The sequence below is a fragment of the Carex rostrata genome, chromosome 10 (assembly GCF_964058835.1).
Source record: "Carex rostrata chromosome 10, lpCarRost1.2, whole genome shotgun sequence".
Lineage (NCBI taxonomy): Eukaryota > Viridiplantae > Streptophyta > Magnoliopsida > Poales > Cyperaceae > Carex > Carex rostrata.
Window position 1 is genome coordinate 5,091,926 of NC_135927.1, and position 20,529 is coordinate 5,112,454.

Here is a 20,529-nt window from a genome sequence, read left to right on the forward strand (position 1 = left end):
ATATGCACCGGGTTCATTCAAAGAAATGAACGAAAGGGCTTCAGCATTTTTGATGGAAAAATCTGTTGCTATTAATATATACTGGTCCCAATTTATTGCCTGATAAGTCATAGAAAAACAACTTAGAAAAAGGTCTCTCTGTCTCTCTCTACTGAATTTTGAGAGAATTTCTGAAGAACGCCACTAAAGAGAAGACGCTGTGTCCATCATCAGTTATCAGGAAAATCATTGAAGATCTCAGTATTAACGCTTCCGCAAAATGTCATCAATTCAGAATTGTAAGTTTTAAATACGTTCGCTATTTTATTTTGAATTTACGGATTCTGGATTAATATTAAAGTTTTCAGTATTCCTAACATTTGGTATCAGAGCCAAATCGTAAATTCATATAAGATGCAATATTTTTTTTTCTTTCGAAATTTGTTTTATTTGGTTCGTATAAATATTATGAACGACGAATTTAAACTGAGAAATTCATTTTGAACGAATTTTGGATTAATCCGAGAGTAAATTTTTTTTGGGATTAATTACTAATTTTAATCGGAGAATTATTATTTTTTTTTTATTCTTTGGTTCGTATAAATTTTGAGAATTATTATTCTTGAATCAATTCATAATTATTCTCTATTATTAAAATTCATGGGAGATGCAAAAGTTGGAGACCTTTAACCTCCCAAGAGGCCTCACATGCACATCTCTACTTTTTGCTATATTGGATCTAATACACCTTATAATGAACAAAAATTCGGTCCAACCTCGATGACAGCCATGAGTTTTGGCAAAATGGGCCGAAGTTGCTGAAATTCGGCCAAAAGTTGATACAAATTAATTGCCATTATGACGGTAATTTTACCAACTTTAATTGCCATTATGATTTATTAAATGAATTTATTTGTTTCTGCCCAACGGTGATACAAATTAATTTTTTTTTTAATAAAATTACGTTTTCTTCATGTAATAAATTATAAACGGTAATTTTACCAATTTTAATTGCCATTATGATTTATTAAATGAATTTATTTGTTTCTGCCCAACGGTGATACAAATTAATTTTTTTTTTTTTTAATAAAATTACGTTTTCTTCATGTAATAAATTATAAAGGTTAATTTTACCAACTTTAATTGCCATTATGATTTATTAAATGAATTTCTTTATTTTAACAATTCAATTTATTTCTGCCCAACGGTGATATAAATCGAATTTATGCAACAACTGTTATGATAGAACTGAAATATAATTTAGCGTTTTATTATATATATTTCAGTATAATTACTGGTTAGTCCCTTTTATATACAGTTGATTTAATATTATTTTTTTTTTGTGGATTTATAATTTGATAACAGTAAGTAAGCATTTTTCTGAATCTAATGCAGCATTGCATAATGTTCATGCTCAAATCTCTGGAATAGTACCATTGAACGGAACTAATTTTTCCACTTGGAAAGAGCAAATTGAGATTTGTCTTGGTGTTCTGGATATTGACCAGGCATTACGAATGGATAAACCTACTATTGTAGCAACAAGTACTGATGATGAAAAGAAAAATTCTGAAAAATGGGAGCGGTCAAACCGCATGTCTCTCATGATTATAAAAAGTACTATTACAACTGCTATAAGAGGAGGTATTCCTGAGAAGGATGATGCAAATAATGTCTTCACTGCTAGACAGTATATGACTTCTGTTGAAGAGCAGTTTAAAAGTACTTCTAAGGCTAATGCAAGTACTCTCATAATGAAAATGCTCACCACCAAGTATAACGGGACAAGCGGTGTACGTGAACATATCATGAAGATGAATGATATGGCCGCAAAATTGAACGGTATGGATATGGCAATTTCTGAAGGCTTTTTGGTTCATTTCATTATGACTTCTCTTCCTGCACAATTTGGTCCTTTCAAGATCAATTATAATACGCAGAAAGAAAAGTGGAAAATGAGCGAATTAATTGCCATGTGTGTTGAAGAAGAAGAAAGGATTAAAGCTGAAAAACCTGACTATGCACACATTGCTGTTCAAAGTCCAAAACCGAAAAATAAGGAAAATGGTAAAGGTAAAAGTAAAATGAATATGGCTACTGGCATTAACAAGGCAAGTACATCTGGTACAAAACCCGTGCATGCTCCTAAGTGTCATCACTGTAAGAAGCGTGGACACATGAGGAAGGACTGTGTGAAGTTTAAAGATTGGCTCGTTAAAAAGGGTAATGATTTAAATTTCATGATTTGTGAAACCTTTTTAGTTGATGTTCCCTTAAATACGTGGTGGGTTGACACTGGTGCCTCTATGCACATTACGAACTCATTGCAGGGATTCCATTCCGTGAGGATGCTTCAAAGGGGAGAAAGAAAACTTAAAGTGGCTAATGGATTAGAGGCTGAAGTCGAGGTTGTTGGAACTCTTCGTTTAGTTTTGAAGAGTGGCTTTATTCTTGATTTGCATGATGTAGTTTATATTCCTAGTGTGATTAGGAATTTAATTTCTGTTTCTAGACTTGATGCGTGTGGTTTTATGTTTCAGTTTGGAAATAATGAGTTGAAACTATATCATAACTCTAAGTTTGTTGGTTCTGGATTATTATGTGATAATCTATATAAATTATGTTTGGATTCTTCCTTTTGTGAATCTCTGTTATCTATGAATATTACTAGTGTTAATCATAAACGTGGAGTCAAGAGAAATCGTGATGTTGGAAATTCTTCCAAATTATGGCATCGCAGATTGGGTCATATTTCAAGAGATAGAATGCAACGTCTCATTAGAAATGAAATTCTCCCTGCATTAGATTTTTCTGATTTTGACAACTGCGTAGAATGTGTAAAAGGAAAATTTGTCAAGGGAAATAAGAAAGGAGCCACTCGAAGTGGGGGACTATTAGAAATTATTCATACTGATATTTGTGGTCCTTTTCCTACTCCGGGTATTAACGGGCATAAATCGTTTATTACTTTCATTGATGATTATTCTCGCTATGGTTATGTGTACTTGATTAATGAAAAATCTGAAGCACTAGATAAATTCAAGATTTTTAAGGCTGAAGTTGAAAATCAACATAACCTTAAAATTAAAATAGTGCGATCAGATAGAGGCGGTGAATATTATGGAAGACACACCGACCTTGGTCAAAGTCCAGGCCCGTTCGCTTTATTTCTTCAAGAAAATGGTATTGTACATCAGTACTCTATGCCGGGAGATCCTCGACAAAATGGAGTTGCTAAAAGACGTAATCGTACACTAATGGATATGGTACGAAGTATGATATGCAATACCACATTGCCAGATTTTTTGTGGACAGAAGCTTTAAAAACAGTCACACATATTCTAAATCGGGTTCCTAGTAAATCTGTTCCAAAAACACCTTATGAACTGTGGACTGGCAGAAATTCACAACTAGGATACTTACGTGTATGGGGCTGTCCTGCTGAAGCAAAAGTATATAATCCGCAACTTAAGAAACTTGATTCCAGAACCATTAGTTGTTATTTTATTGGTTATCCAGAGAGATCCAAAGGTTTCAGATTTTATTGCCCGTCACATACCACTAGAATAGTTGAGACGAGACATGCTGTATTTTTTGAAAATGGCAACATCAGCGGGAGTAATGCAAATAGAACAGTAAACCTCGAAGAAAATCGGATTTATGTTCCAATTCCGATAATTCGAGAAATTACAAATTCTATACCTATTGTTGTTCAAGAGGCTAATGAAGAAACTCATGTTCATGATGTACCTATTGTTGATGAAGCTCCTATGCTGCCACAAGAACCCTTACGTAGATCACAAAGAGAGAGAAGATCTGCCATACCTGATGATTATATCGTATACCTTACTGAGGAGGGTTGTGATATAGGTAATGGAGATGATCCTATCTCATTCAAGCAAGCTATTATGAGTGATAAATCATCTCAATGGTTAGAAGCCATGAATGATGAGATGAAATCTATGGAAATTAATGAAGTTTGGGATCTTATTGAGTTACCTGTCGGGGTTAAACCTGTAGGATGTAAATGGGTCTATAAGACTAAAACTGACTCCAAAGGTAACATTGAAAGATTTAAGGCCAGACTAGTCGCTAAAGGGTTTACACAACAAGAAGGTGTACATTTTGACAATACATTTTCTCCTGTCTCAAAGAAAGATTCATTAAGAATTGTTTTAGCCCTTGTAGCTCATTATGATTTAGAACTACATCAAATGGACGTGAAAACTGCATTTCTCAATGGTAACTTGCATGAAGAAATTTTTATGAAACAACCTGAAGGGTTTGTTGAAGAAGGCAAGGAACATATGGCATGTAGGTTAAAACGTTCAATATATGGATTAAAACAAGCTTCACGACAGTGGTATCTCAAGTTTGATGAGATTATAACCGAATTTGGATTTACAGAAAATATAATAGATCAATGCATATACCTCAAGGTTAGTGGGAGTAAATTTATCTTTCTCGTTTTGTACGTGGATGATATTTTATTGGCAAGTAGTGATTTAGACATGTTATACGAGACAAAACGTTTTCTATCAACTAAGTTTGAAATGAAGGATCTTGGTGAAGCCTCTTATGTTATAGGAATTGAAATTTACCGAGATCGGTCTCGTGGGATCTTAGGTTTATCCCAAAGAGCATATATTGAGAAAGTGCTTAAAAGATATAACATGCACAATTGCTCCCCTAGTGTTGCTCCTATTGTCAAGGGTGACAAATTCAGCAAGTTTCAATGTCCTAAAAATGAAATAGAACGTGCTCAAATGAAGCAAATTCCTTATGCTTCGGTAGTAGGGAGTCTTATGTATGCTCAAGTTTGTACACGTCCTGATATTGCATTTGCAGTTGGTATGCTTGGCCGATATCAAACTGATCCAGGAATGGACCATTGGAAAGTGCCAAGAAAGTTTTACGCTATTTGCAAGGGACAAAAGATTATATGCTTACTTACAAGAGGTCAAATAACCTTGAAGTTATTGGTTATTCTGATTCAGATTTTTCTGGATGTCTCGACAGTAAGAAATCCACATCAGGTTACATATTTATGCTTGCAGGGGGACCAATTTCATGGAAGAGTGCTAAGCAGTCTTTAAGGGCATCTTCCACTATGCAAGCAGAATTTGTGGCGTGTTATCATGCTACTGGTCAAGCAGTTTGGTTAAAGAATTTTATACCAGGACTTCAAGTAATTGACAGTATTGCGAGGCCACTCACCTTATTTTGTGATAACGAAGCTGCTGTTTTCTTCTCTAAGAATAACAAATCAAGTGGTGCATCCAAGTGGATCGACATCAAATATCTTGTTGTTAGAGACAAAGTCAAAGATGGTACCATTATGATACAACATATCAATACAAGAGCTATGTTAGCTAATTCTCTAACAAAAGCGCTTCCACCCACTCTTTACAAAGAGCATGTTGCCGGCATGGGTTTAGTTAATGTATTATGATTTTGATGTTGTAAACTATATATATATTATGTTATGTACTAAATCTTTAATTATGTATTGACTTTGAATTAATAAATTTGCTAATTATGATGCGCATAATTTTGTTTATTCTAAGCAAATTACTTATGAGGACCGAATGAAGATTATTAACCATTGTTGGAAAGAGTACCAATGCTATAATTAATGGGGATCAAATAACGACATTTGTTATTTTGATTACTTTAGTTTGGTTTGGTATTTCTAACTGAACAGGTTTACGATTAATAAAAAAAAAAATTTATTGGCCAATTTTTTTTATATATGTGCTTTATTATGTTATAACATTACGGCCAAGTGGGAGAATGTTAGTTTTATTTTATTATGTTATGGCCTATGTTATTAATATGCACCGGGTTCATTCAAAGAAATGAACGAAAGGGCTTCAGCATTTTTGATGGAAAAATCTGTTGCTATTAATATATACTGGTCCCAATTGATTGCCTGATAAGTCACAGAAAAACAACTTAGAAAAAGGTCTCTCTGTCTCTCTCTACTGAATTTTGAGAGAATTTCTGAAAAACGCCACTAAAGAGAAGACGCTGTGTCCATCATCAGTTATCAGGAAAATCATTGAAGATCTCAGTATTAACGCTTCCGCAAAATGTCATCAATTCAGAATTGTAAGTTTTAAATACGTTCGCTATTTTATTTTGAATTTACGGATTCTGGATTAATATTAAAGTTTTCAGTATTCCTAACAGGTTTAATATCCATCATTATTTCACAAGCATCGCTAGCTAGCAGCACCCCCTTGTACAACATCTTTCACCGCAGCAAACTCGGGTCGGTTGATAGGGTTTAGAAGTTTTAGTTCCTTGACGAGTTTGCACTGAATTTGTAAAACACCATTTATTTTATCCCTTAAACTTATTGTTTGTTGTTACTTTTTTTTTCCTTTCCTTTTCTTTTGCTTAAAATGAAAGGCTACATTATAATGGTGACACATGGCTTATCTAATTGTTTCTCAAAATACAATAATATGGACTGTAATTGTGGACTGGGAGATGAAACTTAATTTTAATTGTATATGATTATTAAGGAGAGATATAATTTACCATTATGGACAAGGTCTGGATTTAAGGTTGAGCAGCAAACACAGGACAACACTGCTGAGCGCAACTACGTTCTGAGCAGGACTTGCCGTATGGATTACGTCGACTAGGAACAGGGTTTTGAGCTGAATTGGTACAAAAATTGAGAACATATGAATATGGGGTTATATTAAGCAGCGTAAAAAACCTCGAAGATATTCATGTACAAATTGATAAAGCAACGGTCAATTTAGAGGCTTAGCCAGATTTTTTACCAAGAGTAGGCAAAAATATTTACTCATACAATTAGCGAGTTACAGACTACTGTGAATTAATTAACCAATTCAGACAGTGTACTGTGAACTAGGAGATCAAGCTTGCGTCGAGATGCTAAAGTACCCAATTGCCGGGTGGAGCCAAGAGGACCAGCTTGCATTGCATGGCCATTGTGCTGAGAAGCAAACAGAGGATCATGAATTCAACCCTCATTTTTCTCCCAAAAAGCTGTACACACTACTGTTACCAGTAGCAGTAGAGTCCCAAGTCAACTCCCTGCCTCTGTTGTCCCAAGTCTTAATTAATTTGTCTTGGTACAGAATAGTAGATGCTTACATGTGCTGCTTAGTTGTATATTACTGAAATCAATCGTTATGCATGTTTGAATTTCGAGTGTAGCTGTCTTTTCACTATAGAATTGCAGCATCCACATACCAAGATTCACTTAGACCATGTACAATTCAGCTTTGTCACGATAACTAACTTGGTTAAGTTTTTCTACATGAAAAGAGTAATAACAAATTTCCGGTCAATGTACAATTGCAAATATCAAATTCTTACTTGGGTTGTTTTCACCGTATAAACAGTGGTTTTACTGGATCTACAACCATCGATCGCTTCAATGGTCAAAGAGGGCCCATGCCAAAGGCAGGCCGCACGGCCCATATTGACCATGACCCACCAAACCATTTCCGTTACCGAGTATCTACAACGAACATATTTTGCACTTATAACAACTGACCAGTGGGACCATAACACAATCCAATGGGCACTCCAGTGGCCCATATTTCTTCTTCTGATTGGTCCATTTTAATTTATGTTGTGATGAGGCGTTGTCGCGTTGATTGCGAAGTCCACATAACACAATATTAAATTATAGATCCAACCCGTACATTCCCTTTAATAATTGTGCCAAAGAAGATCGGATGGTCATGATCTACAATCAAAATTTCTGTTACCATAGGTGGTATGAATTCGGTGATTGCGCGCCACTCGCCATTTGTTCGGATATCCGAAATAAAAAAAGCAATTCAATTCATAACTAATTAACACTCACTTTCTCTCCAATGGCACCATCAAATTCTCTCCTGTCTCTCGCCTCCTCACCTCGAAATCTCCGCTCTCTCTCTCTCTCTTTGCCAATAGAGAGGATTTCTGAGCCAGCCTCTCTTTTCGCCTCCATTCTGCCACCATGCCCGCCTCCGATGCTTCTCTTTTCGATCGCATTTCCCTCCGCCAGAATCTCCCTCTTCGTGCTTCTTCATCATCTACCACTATCCCCGTCCCTTTTACAAAATCATAATCCCAAAAGACAGGAATCTGCTGGTTTTTAATTAAGTAATTGAGAGTAATCTTTATTTTTAGGACTTAATTTAGGTTTTTTCTTTCAGTTTGATTTAAAAAAAAAAAAAATCAACTCCCAAGTCAAGTCCCTCCCTGCCTCAGTTTTCAACTCTGAATTGATTTGTCTCGGTACAAAATAATAGCTCTAATTTCGAGTCTTAACTGTCTTTGCAGTGTAGAACTTTCCTTGAGCAGTATATATAGAGTTGGGCTATGGTGAGTTGCGAAATAAAAAGCGTTTCTACTTCACGCCGTATTTTCATTTTGAAAGTCCAAATTACCTATCCGAACTGTTAGATGTGATCTCCATATTGAAATATGCTTGGAGATAAAATTTTATATTTTTTGAAATTTTTTTACTATTTATTAAGTAATTTTGAAAACTGCTGTTTTGATGTAAACAGTAAAAACAGTAAAAATTTCTGGACCATCGGATCAACGATTTTCAAAATTGCTTAATAAATAGTAAAACAATTCCAAAAAAATATAAAATTTGGTCTCCAAGCACATTTCAATATGGAGATCATGTTGAGCGGTTTGGATCGGTCATTTGAATTTTCAAATCACAAAATATGAATGTGAAGTAAAATAGTCGTTTTACTTCGCAACTCAATGTAGCCCGACTCTATATATATATATATGTGCGCGCGCATGGCCAACGATTGTATCAACGATAAGAGGGCCCATGACCATGACCCAAGACAAATGTTTTCAGTTAATTTTGGAGTGTATGTAACAAATTAATAAGTTTCACATTTATAACCACTCACCAGTGGGACCATAAGCGGCCCATATTTGAAAACCTCTTTCTTAATGAACAGATAATAAAATTTAAGGGATCATGCCCTAAAATAAAAGTGGTCATGTAGTCATGAAATAAAAATATTATTCAACCCAAAGGAGAAATTACCTGCCATCCGAGGTAAGTATATATTGATAAAAATATTATTAAATGTGCTGGACCGTATTTAATATCACACAATCCAATATAATTCACAAAATTTAAATTTACTTTACTTAATTAAAAGCATTTTAAAACATTCATGGAAATAGTGGAGAGTAGGGTTAAAATGCAACATCAGTTTTGTGATCCAATCATGCTCCACATCTTTATTTTTGTTTTGAAAGTCTGAATAGTCCATTTGAATAGCTCAACGTGATATTCATATTAAAATGTGCTTGGAGAACAAATTTTATATTTTTGGAATTTTGTTACTATTTTATTTTGATAGGTACAAAATTGTTGTTTTGGATGGTCCAAAATCTTTTAAAAACAGTGATTTTGTACCTATCTAAAAAATAGTAAAAAAGTTCTAAAAATTGTAAAAGATCATGTTCAGCGATTTAGATCAACTGTTCAGACTTTGAAAACGGATAAAAAGATGTGGGGAAGGATTGAAGCACAAAACTAGTAGTGCATTTTAACGCTACTCATGATTGAAAAACAATATTTCGTAATAACTTATAGTAAAACTACTGCCGAATCATCTATAATTAATTATTGTATTAAACTACTAATACCAAGGCAAACTAAAATGGATACAATATGTAAATAATTAATCCTTAATTGTTGCTGTTATTCCAAAAATCTCCATCATTCTTTGACGAGCATCGCTAGCAGCACCCATTACAGCATCTCTCGCCGCAGCATGGGGTGTGTTGATAGACAGATCTAGTAGATGGGTGTCCTCCAGGCGTATATGGTCGACCTGAATTTGTGCAAAATTAAGTAGAGAACATAAGAATATGGAGTCATATTAAACATCTGCTTGTTGGTTATGTTTTCATGTACAAGTTGATAAAGCAACGGTTATACTTTTGTTTTTTTAGCAAGAATAGGAGTTAGCTCCTATTTTTATTAACTGCAATTGATTATAGAATTAAGAGAGGGTTTAGAGAGGTAACCCCACAATATATGGATTTACATATGGATGGAAAGATAAGAAAAAAAAATACAAAGAAAAAAAAAAATGAAGATTAAAACATCAATTAAACAAGCTGCTCCTTTTTATTATATCACCATTCTTCTATCTGTGTAGTTCCACTGAATTTTAACTTTATCAGCCATCTCTTCAACAGCTATACTTTACTTTCGAGATTACCAAATTAAGTTGATTTTTCCCTTAACTAACTATGACCATAGGTCAATCTAGTTGAGAGAACCGAAATCAATTGACCCATTGATACCTTGAATAACTGTGTTTCTATGTTATTTTATATTTTTTAAAAATTTTAAAATTCAGTTTTTTTTTATGTTTTGTTTACTATTTTATAGATATGTACAAAATCATTATTTTTGAATGGTTGAGATAAAGTAATTTTGTATTTAAAAAAATAAAATATAAGATTTGATCTCCAACTAAATTTTTATAAAGAAATGCATGTTGAGTGATTCGAGTCGATTGTTTAAAATTTGAAAAGAATATGTGGCGCGAGTAAGACATCAAAGATACGAGGCATTTGAACTCCACTCTAATTGAAAAGGGCTAAAGTTAATAACAAACTCTGTGCCGTACATGAGGGCCCCATGTGAGCAGACCAACACCTTCAGGAGCCTAATAGACCACAAGCTCTATTTTACGATTTTTAAATTTTTAGAAAATAAAAAATCGAATTGTTAGCCAACATATTGATTTTTTTATTTTTTAAATACTAAGAAACGAATCACAAAATTTGGTTTCAGACAAGGGATGAACGAAACTCTAATTCGTTCGACCTAATTTTGCACCTGCACATAACTAATGACACAGAAAAGTTATAAACATAGTGGATCGAAGCAAATATTTGGCCAACCCCTTGGATCGAATATTTGGTTCGATCAACCTTCTTTCTTTAGGTTTAATTTATATATAAATAAATCCTAAATACAAATAGTTTTAGTAAAAAATATTTTTATTTTTACTGATATATTTCCTGATATTTCTTTTAACGATCCAAACAGCTAAATCATGACTATTTTTCCCCTTAAAACTTATTGTTTCCCGTTACTTGTTTTGTCCTTTCTTGAAAACGAAAGACTACATTGTAAATATGGAGACCCATGGCTTATCTATTCTTTCTACATTATTATCAAGTCACTAAGAACGAGAGAGCATATACCTATAGGGGTACCGGGAGTACGGGCCTGGTTCAGGGATGAGCGGGAAATTCCAGCATAAGCAGCAGGTTGCATGGCCATAACGCTGAGCAGCAAACAGAGAATCACTAATACACTCCTCATTTTGCTTCCCAGAAACTATACACACTACCAGTAACAGTGTCCCTTGATTTCTTCTAGCTTCATCATTTTATACTGAAAATTATAACAAGACTTGAGTAAATCAACTCCCAAGTCAACTCCCTCCCTGCCGTTGTTTTCCCAAGTCTGAATTAATTTGTCTCGGTACAGAATAATACCTCTAACTTAATCAAACTTTTCCTGCACGAATGGAATAATTACAAAACTCAGGTCAAGGTACCACGCAAATATCTAACTCTTATAACTTGAGTTGCTTTCACCATGGAACAATTAGTTTACTGGATCTACGACCAACGATTGCTTCAACGGTCAAAGAGGGCCCATGCCAAAGGCAGGCCGCACGGCCCATATTAACCATGGCCCACCAACCGTGTCCGTTACGAAGCATCTTCTTTTTTTTTGAAACCTTGTCGGTGGCTACCAAGTACCGTTAGGAAGTATCTTCAACGAATATATTTCACATTTATAACCACTCACCAGTGGGACCGTAACACCATACAATGTGCATATTTTATATCCGAAATTTTTATTAATAGAAACATAATTAAATAAATATCAATAATAGAGAAAGAAATTGTGTTTCGACATCTAGGAAAAACGTGATAGTTTATAACATTCTCTGGACGTTATAAACTATCACGGCCAGCTTAGCGAAAATCTAATTACACTCTTTAAAATCTTTTATGAACTCGTTAAAGTCTAATTAGAGATAAGAATGTGTTAAATTTCATGATAGTAAATAGGAGGTAGAGATAGAGAGAGAGAATGGTAAATGAGAACTCCATAAGGATATTTTGTTAATTATTTTAGATGAGGGATATTTTGTTTGAAAATTTTAAAAGATAGGACAATTTGTAAAATTTTCCACTTCACATTTATAAACCACTCACCGGTGGGACCGTAACACCATACAATAAGCATATTTCTTCTTCTGATTTGTGCATTTGTATTGTGAGTAAGACTTGGGTGCTATGGATAGCATAAGGTCATACGTGCTACGGCTTCAAAAACATATCATAAAAACTTCAAATTTCGGTTTAAGTAGCTTAATAAATTGGTTATACAATAAACTTGTAGAATACTAATTTTTACTATTTTTGAATTTTTTTTACTTTTTTTTATGATTTATGAAAAATGACAAAAAAATAGTCTAAAATATTGATAATTTTCTTTTATTTTAGATCATTTTTGGCATTTTTTCATAAATCATAAAAAATAGTAAAAAAATTCAAAAATAGTAAAAAAAAGTATTTTACAAGTTCATTATATAAACAATTTATTAAGCTCTTTAAATAAAAATTAGAAGTTTATATAATATATTTTTGAAACCGTAGCACGAATGATCCTATGTTATCCATAGCACCCAAGCCTTACTCTTGTATTGTTATGTTGTCATCGCTCATCAGGTGGTGATTTTGGAGTCCACATCCTCTGTAGTAACAGAATATTTGAATATAGATTCAAACCGTACAAACTCTTCAATATTTGTGCCAAAGAAAATCTAACTGTCCAGATCTAAACTAAGTTTGTGTTACCTCCATAGTGACAAATGAATTATTCAGATTCGGTCCGGTGAGGTTAAAAATTCGTGATTCGGAAATAATTCGATTATAACTTCGAAATTATCTGGACCAGAAATCTCAGTCCTGTGAAAGAGCAAAAACAACAAAAAAAAATGTTCTGGGAAAAATATGGGAAAAATTTGCGAATAATACATAAAATTCAGAAAAAATTCGTAAAATTCACAAATTATTCGGGTTTAATTCGGTTATAGTTCGGTCAACCGAATAATTCGTCGTTCCGTTAATTTTTTCTACAAGTCTCGGTACATAATAACTTGTCTTCGGTTGATTTGCCTTCAAGTCTGAATTGATTTGACTTGATTTGTCTCGGTACAGAATAATACCTCTAACTTGGTTAATTTTTTCTACACGAAAAGAGTAATAACAAAATTCCGATCAAGGTACAACGCAAATGTCTAACTCTTACTTGGGCTGCTGTCACTGTCCAACTTTATTTGAGCAGTATATGCGCAGTAATTTGGTTTATTGGATTTCTTGTTTGTTTTTAGAGACATAAATTTATGTTATTAATTTATCCTTCAATTTTTGTAATTTTTTATTTATTTATCACTCGTGTTATTAATTTCATGTTAACTCTAATTAAATTATTAAAAAAACTGTATTTTATCTCTAAATAATAATTATAAAATTAATATTATGCACTTGATACAATATTGTTAACCGTATAATATTTACTAAAATATGTTTGGAAATTCTGTTACGCATGAGGTGGAGACGTATGATTTAGTGATCACATTCAATTACACACTTGATGCTAAATTTTCTTTAGCATTATGTGCAATTTTCAGTTAAGAATAAACTAATGATCATAATTTTCAGTTGAGAGTCAACTGTATTTTGACTTTGTAATTCTTAATTAGAGGTAAACTAAGATCTTTAATAATTTAATTAGAGTTAATATGAAACTAATTACATGAGGGATAAAAAATAAAATGTTGTAAGTGTTAAAAGATAAATAAGATAAAATTTTAAAGTCACCAAAAGCAAATAAGAAACAGTACTGATAAAAGGCACATTGAAAATTATCTATTTATTGTATGTTGTGATGAGGTTATTGCGTACCGCTCACCATTTGTTCAGAAATGTGAAATAAAAAAAATCAATTCATAAATAATTTCCTTAATTTTTTATATTCCTTGATTTTCCAATTTCTCTCCCAATACTTTAATTTATTGTATTTACCTTGTAACTCTTAGAATGACCGCAAAATTGAGGGCTTCATTGCAATAACTGACCAGATAGAATGAAATCTGAGTTGTCAGTTTTACTCTGACACGAATCTCAAAATAGACCCTATTTACTTTAATTTGATACCAAATTGATTTTCATCATGTGCAAGTATATATTCTACTTGAATCCTCCACTGTGGCTCAATTTCGTTTTCAAAGACTTAGTTTGTACAAAAGACGATCAAATATTGCAAGTAATCTTATGATATTAGTAAAATATAATTTGTAAAACACTTGAAAATCTGGAAATTTTGAGTTGAGTTCATGGAATAGATTCATTCCTCATTTTGCTTCCCAAAAACTGTACACACTACCAGTAACAGTGTCCCTTAATTCCTTCCATCTACATCATTTTATACTGCTAATTATAACATGCATGACTAAATCAACTCCCAAGTCCAAGTCTGCCCCCTCCCTGTCTCTGCCTTCAAGTCTCAATTGACTTGCCTTGATTTGTCCCGATACAGAATAGTACCTCTGACTTGGTAAAAATTTTCTACACGAAAAGAGTAATAACAAATTTCAGGTCAAGGTACAACGCAAATGTCTCTCTTACTTGGGTTGCTGTCACCGTCCAACTTGCTGTGAGCAGTGTATGTTTAGTTGCTTTATTGAGAATGCATATCATCCAAGGTAATTTGAGTTACTTATCCGGGCCGTTCGATGTGCGGCACAAATATTAAAGAGACCCATAGATTTTTCTTCAAACATTATTGGTCCGGATTCTGATCAGACTGTCTGAATTAGCGGCTGATTTACATCAAGCCTATGGGGTTAATCGATCCCCATTAATTCTCAAAAGTTGTGTTTATATATTTGATTTTCTATATTTTTGAATAAAATGTTTTAAGGTAATATAAATTGATTATCATTCGCACTATGAAAATTTTATATGATTGATCTTTATTTATATTTGACTTTTATAGTTTGAAAGTCGGACTTCAATCCGAATTGAAACACAAAATTTGATGTACCTCCGAGGATCTGAACTTGAGGATCGAGACTTGTTTATAGATCCTACGACAACTACAATTCAAATCTCAAAAGTAACTTTTAGTATGATTCCTGACTGCCTGATCAAAATCTGCACGGATATAAAATAAATTTTACAAATTATACCTCGAACTAAATTGATCCGAATTTTGATCGTACGGATTTAGACTCATTTTTCTTTAGTTACATCAGGAATCTAGACCTCAACCAATTATGAATATGTAACCCCTCAGGTCCCGTATTTAATTGTAGACAAAAGAACGGTCTGGATTTAATCTCAATCCTTGGAGGTCCGTTTTGAGATTCGTGTGATCCGTATTCACCAATTATTATATCAACGATAAAAGGGCTCAAGCCAAAGCAGGCCGTAGGGCCCATATTGACAATGGCCCACCAAACCGTTTCCGTTACCAAGTATCTACAACGAATATACTTCCTATTTATAACCACTCACCAGTGGGACCATAACACCATCCAATGAGCACTCCAGTGGCCCATATTCCTTCTCATTCGTTCATTTGTATTTTTATGTTGTGATCAGGTGGTCATTGCAGATTCATCCTCTCCGATAACAGAATATTAGAATACATATCTATACCGTACAAGAGCTGACGGTGCAGATCTAAATTCAAAAATTTGTATTACCTCAGGTTATATGAATCCGGTAATTGCGTGCCACAAAATTCCCTCGGTTTATACTTTAATATTCGAGCTAAACAAGAGCTGACGGTTTATGCTTTTCAACAATTCAAAAGAAACTACTACTACGTACCATTCGGTTTAACTGATTTCTTATGTTGTTCCTATTGAGGTGTTGTATATGTAGCTACCATACTCTTATTACTTATATGTATTCCTTTGACTTTATACACCTTACTGAAAATTTGACTTGTCAAGATCGTATCAACTTAAACTATTCGTTCTTAACAAATATATTTTCAAAAGTCAACAGGAATTCAAAATTCTGAAACAAACTATCTAAAATAATGTCCCTGAATTCTTTTGGAATGATTTTTTATTATGATTATATGACACATGCAACTTGACTTCTATTACTTTTTTCTCTTCCTCTTAAATTAGAGGTACTCATAACCGTAATTATTGGATAATCAATCCTTAAAGCAATGTCAAGATCCATAATTATAAGAACTAACAATAAGTTCTTTCATTTTCTTAGATTTTTTTTTTTTAAAATAAGATAGGGGTCAAGCCCCTAATCTTATATTTTATTGATAAATTAAATATAGATACAACCAAAAGAGTATTGAGCAAATGGTTCACAAGTCTTTTACCACTTGACCAATAAAATAAAAATTGGTTCACAAGTAAAAGACCAATAAAGGAAGACCGATATTACATTTCTTGTACCACTTGACCAATTTTTATATAGATACAATCAAAAGAGTATTGAGCAAAGATAAAATAAAAATTACATTTCTTGTACCACTTGACCAACCAACTGAAAAATAGGGCAAAATTTGTCTCTAAAGATTCGATTGCATCGCTCTCTCCATTTTCTTAGAATTGATGCTAGAATTGATATTAACTAAAATTAGAACAATAAACAAACACTACATATTCATTATATATTAATATATAATAATAAGTTCAAATAAAGTAAACCCCATTATCTCAAGAGACCGGTTTCTATTAATAAGTTGTCTTTGCACTAAAATATTAATATATTATGGTATCTTGGTGTAGTAATCAAGCACTGATAATTAAGTAACATGTCGAACAATTAACCTTCATTTGGACCAAATAAATTTATCACACATAAAAAACCAAACAATCATCACTGCACTTATTACCAAAAGGCGCACATGCAACTTTAATAAATATCGGTCTTCCTTTGGGCCGACAAATATTTTCATTCATTACATGCACACAATAAAATATTTTATATTTTAAAATAAATTAATTTCAAAAGGAGAGCTAACTTTTGTGAGGTACGATTGAAACCAATATTTTAAAATATATAACCTTAATACCTTTTATTTGAACTTAAAATTATATCCAAAAGCTACAATTATAGTTTAAACAAAAAACTAACTTCAGCGTTAACTTATCAAGAATCAAATATATATTTCCTCTTTTTGATTCTCGATTTCCATGTGAATTTAGTCCAACTGTAATTATAGTAATTCGTATATTATACCGAAAATATACATATGAAGTTGTATCTCTATTCACAGCGTATTTGGATTTTTATATCCTATCACCAGTAAAGGTGTATATAAATCAAATTGTCTTTCCTTTTGCTGAATCATTTTCTAATCCACTCATAAATGTACATTTACCATGATATAATCCAAAATCCAAATCCATCTTATTTTTATTCTTTATTTCCATGTGAATTTAGATTAATCATAATCATCTTACTTTAAATTTAAACTATACTTAAAACTGGAAATAAAAAGAATTAATTGTAAAACTGAAAGCTTAAACCTCAAAGTTACATTTAGTATGAAATTCGCATGCTGCCATATCTATAAATTTGATTTGCCAGAGTTTTGAGGTATATTAACTTAACCGAGTAATTCGCATGAGCCTTTGTATTTTTTTTTATTGTGCGCAAAGACTTTGGTCAACAGGTCATTTGTTTGCGAGTCTCTTAAATTTACATATTTTGGGGCGTTTTAGCGGCACACAGTGAACCATCCAAAATAGCGCGGTGTATGAAACTCACGCGGTCCACAAGTCTTTTCACACGCCCCAAGAGGTGTGTATGTGGGGTCTACAGAACTAAATGGTCGGGAAATTGGTTTATATCTAGTTAAACCCGGTTCACACGCGGTTCATGCGAGAACACAGAACAAAAAAAAAAAAGGCGATTTCAAGGTTTTGAACCGAATTTCAAGGACAGATTTAACCAAATTAACAAATCTAACATCGCTAATAATCATAAATTCAATCCTATACTATAATTGTACCTAAAAATACAGAAAACTTGACCGAAAAATACAAAAAACATGTTTCAAACACTGAGTGGCTCTCATACCACTTGTGGAAACTGACGAAAACCATTGCTGGTCACCACAGGACGTACAATCTTTGTTGAATATAAAACTGAAGTGTGGAAGCATACCTTAGTCCTTGATTGTCTTGTGCGTTAGAACGTCTCCTTTGTTCTGCCTTTTTCAAAACTTCTCACACTCTCATCTAATGGGATAATGAGAGATGAATTCAGGATTGCCTTATATTCTGGCCCCAAATCTTTATATATAGAGAAAGGAATCCCTAAGTTGTCCAAATATTATAATTATTCAATTCAATTCATAATTATATTGAATATTACTTTTTAAGTTCTACACATTAAAAGCTCATACCCTATATGATACATTATTGCTCAATACATTATAAACGGCAATTGATCAATTTTAATTAATTGAACATAAAATTGACAGTATACAATACATAATTATTTTATATATTAGTCCGATGACATTGAATTAATAATCCAACAATTAAGTGGGCTAAATTGACAAAAATATATTGCACCTTCATAAGATCATTAATATATGATCATATATTTTAATGGGAATAATAGTGCACCATTAATATTTGCTTCATTAAAAAATAAGAAATGAACAAAATTAAAGGCCTCGTGAAGCTTACGATATATGCAAGTCAGAATGGTGGCAGATCACCCTAACAGATATTTGTCATGTTGATAATTGCCTATGTACATGAGGCATCCCTCCTCGAATACATTTCATTCTAATATACAGCAAGTATCTGGCAATAACCACCGAAAAACACAAACCTCGATCAAGGAAAAGAAAACCTCATCACTGGCTCCCTTTGACGCTTGAACTCAGCATAGCAAATAAAAAAATGAGTATTATTAAAATAAAGAATGTAATAAAAAAGAAGGTTTATAGTTTCCTCGAAAAATCAATAAATATATATCAATTAACCATTAATGGGATAATTAACTGTGACTTACAGATGAAAGATAGAGATCCAATCTCTTATATATTCACTCTCCCTTTTACTTCCCATAGAACCGTGCTGTTGTTGACTCCCTTTCTTTCTTCCCTCTCATGCATTTCCCTGTGCTGATCGGGTTAAGATTTTAACTGGGAACGAACCTTATGCAGTGTTGTTTTGATTCCATAGTCCGTGTGCTGCATGAAGCCAAAACTGTTGTGTTAAAAAATAAAATCCTGTGCCCATCAGGTCATTGATTTATGGTGCTGTTGATTTTCTTTAAAGTGAGCAAAGAAGGTATTTCTCCTTCATATTCTTCTAGCTGTCTTTATGTTTCCCCTCTCCTAGTTGCATTCTTTGCAAAATTCTGTCAAGTGCCATGAAGCGAAGAATTATTTAGTTGCTGTGAAAAAGAATTAGGCTGTGTCAAATTCTTTTAAGGATGTTTGTTTATTGATCTCAATTTCTGCCATACTATCAACAAGATTATAAAAGCAATAAATCATTTTTTTTTTTTCCTTTCATGGGCTCTTTCCGGGTGCTTTTGTAGCTTCGGATGTGTTTTTGTCATGACATTATTTTGTTTTTTCATTTTTCTTTGTAAGTTTTCTCTCTAATCAAGTGAAAAGGAAAAAAAGGCGATCTTCACCAGGTACCTAAAAAATAATTATATATTTTACTACTTGATATGAATTAATAGAGTAAAAGTTTCAAAGATGTCCAGCAAACGTGTGACATGACGCCTAATATTGAAGAGACTTATGGGCTTTTTTTCCAAGACGATGCCTTCTTCACAGGGCCTGAGACATTAATTCCTTTTGACTGAACCAATAGGAGTTCAATTTAGGAGAAACGTTTTTCATAATTGGGCCTGTCAGGCCCAGTGAAATGAGTAACTACGTAGTATAGTTTCACTGGCAGGCCTTTTTCACAGGGCCTAGCTTGTTGAATCATAGTTTCGTACTTGTGTCAGTTACGTAGTCTGTTCCATTAATACAGAGTTAGGCTAATATGACATTGGTGTTATTTGAAACTAAATAACACCACATCTTAAATCCTTAGATCTGCTTTAAGATTCGTACAAAATAAAGTGTTTGAACAGTAAAAGCGGATATTACGAATCTTAAAGCAGATCTAAGAGTTTAAGATGTGGTGTTATTTAGTTTCAAATAACACCAATGTCATATTAGCCTAACTCATTAATACATGCTCTCACAAAACCTACCTACTTAAATCTCTTCAAAATTCATAACACTATATCCTTTTCAAATACAAATTTATCATATTTGTCCAACTCATTATTTTTTCCATTAAAAACAACTTCACATAAATATTTTTTTTTTCACATTTTACCCCTTTGGTAAATAAAATTAATTTTCTGGTTTGAAGTAAAAGTGTCTCGTTGTAATTCTCTCCAAACTTTTCTTCCGTT

General features: G+C 33.0%; 1 long non-coding RNA gene across 1 annotated transcript in view; it reads right to left on the bottom strand.

The window, feature by feature from the left end:
* Positions 1–9,516: 9,516 nt before the first annotated feature.
* LOC144561047 (uncharacterized) overlaps positions 9,517–20,529 on the bottom strand; it is a 76,101-nt gene continuing 65,088 nt past the window's right edge. Inside the window, exons 2-4 of the long non-coding RNA XR_013513562.1 lie at positions 13,266–13,341; positions 11,221–11,517; positions 9,517–9,830 (exon numbers count right to left, since the gene is read on the bottom strand). This is a non-coding gene — a long non-coding RNA (uncharacterized LOC144561047). The remainder of the gene's footprint in view (positions 9,831–11,220; positions 11,518–13,265; positions 13,342–20,529) is intronic.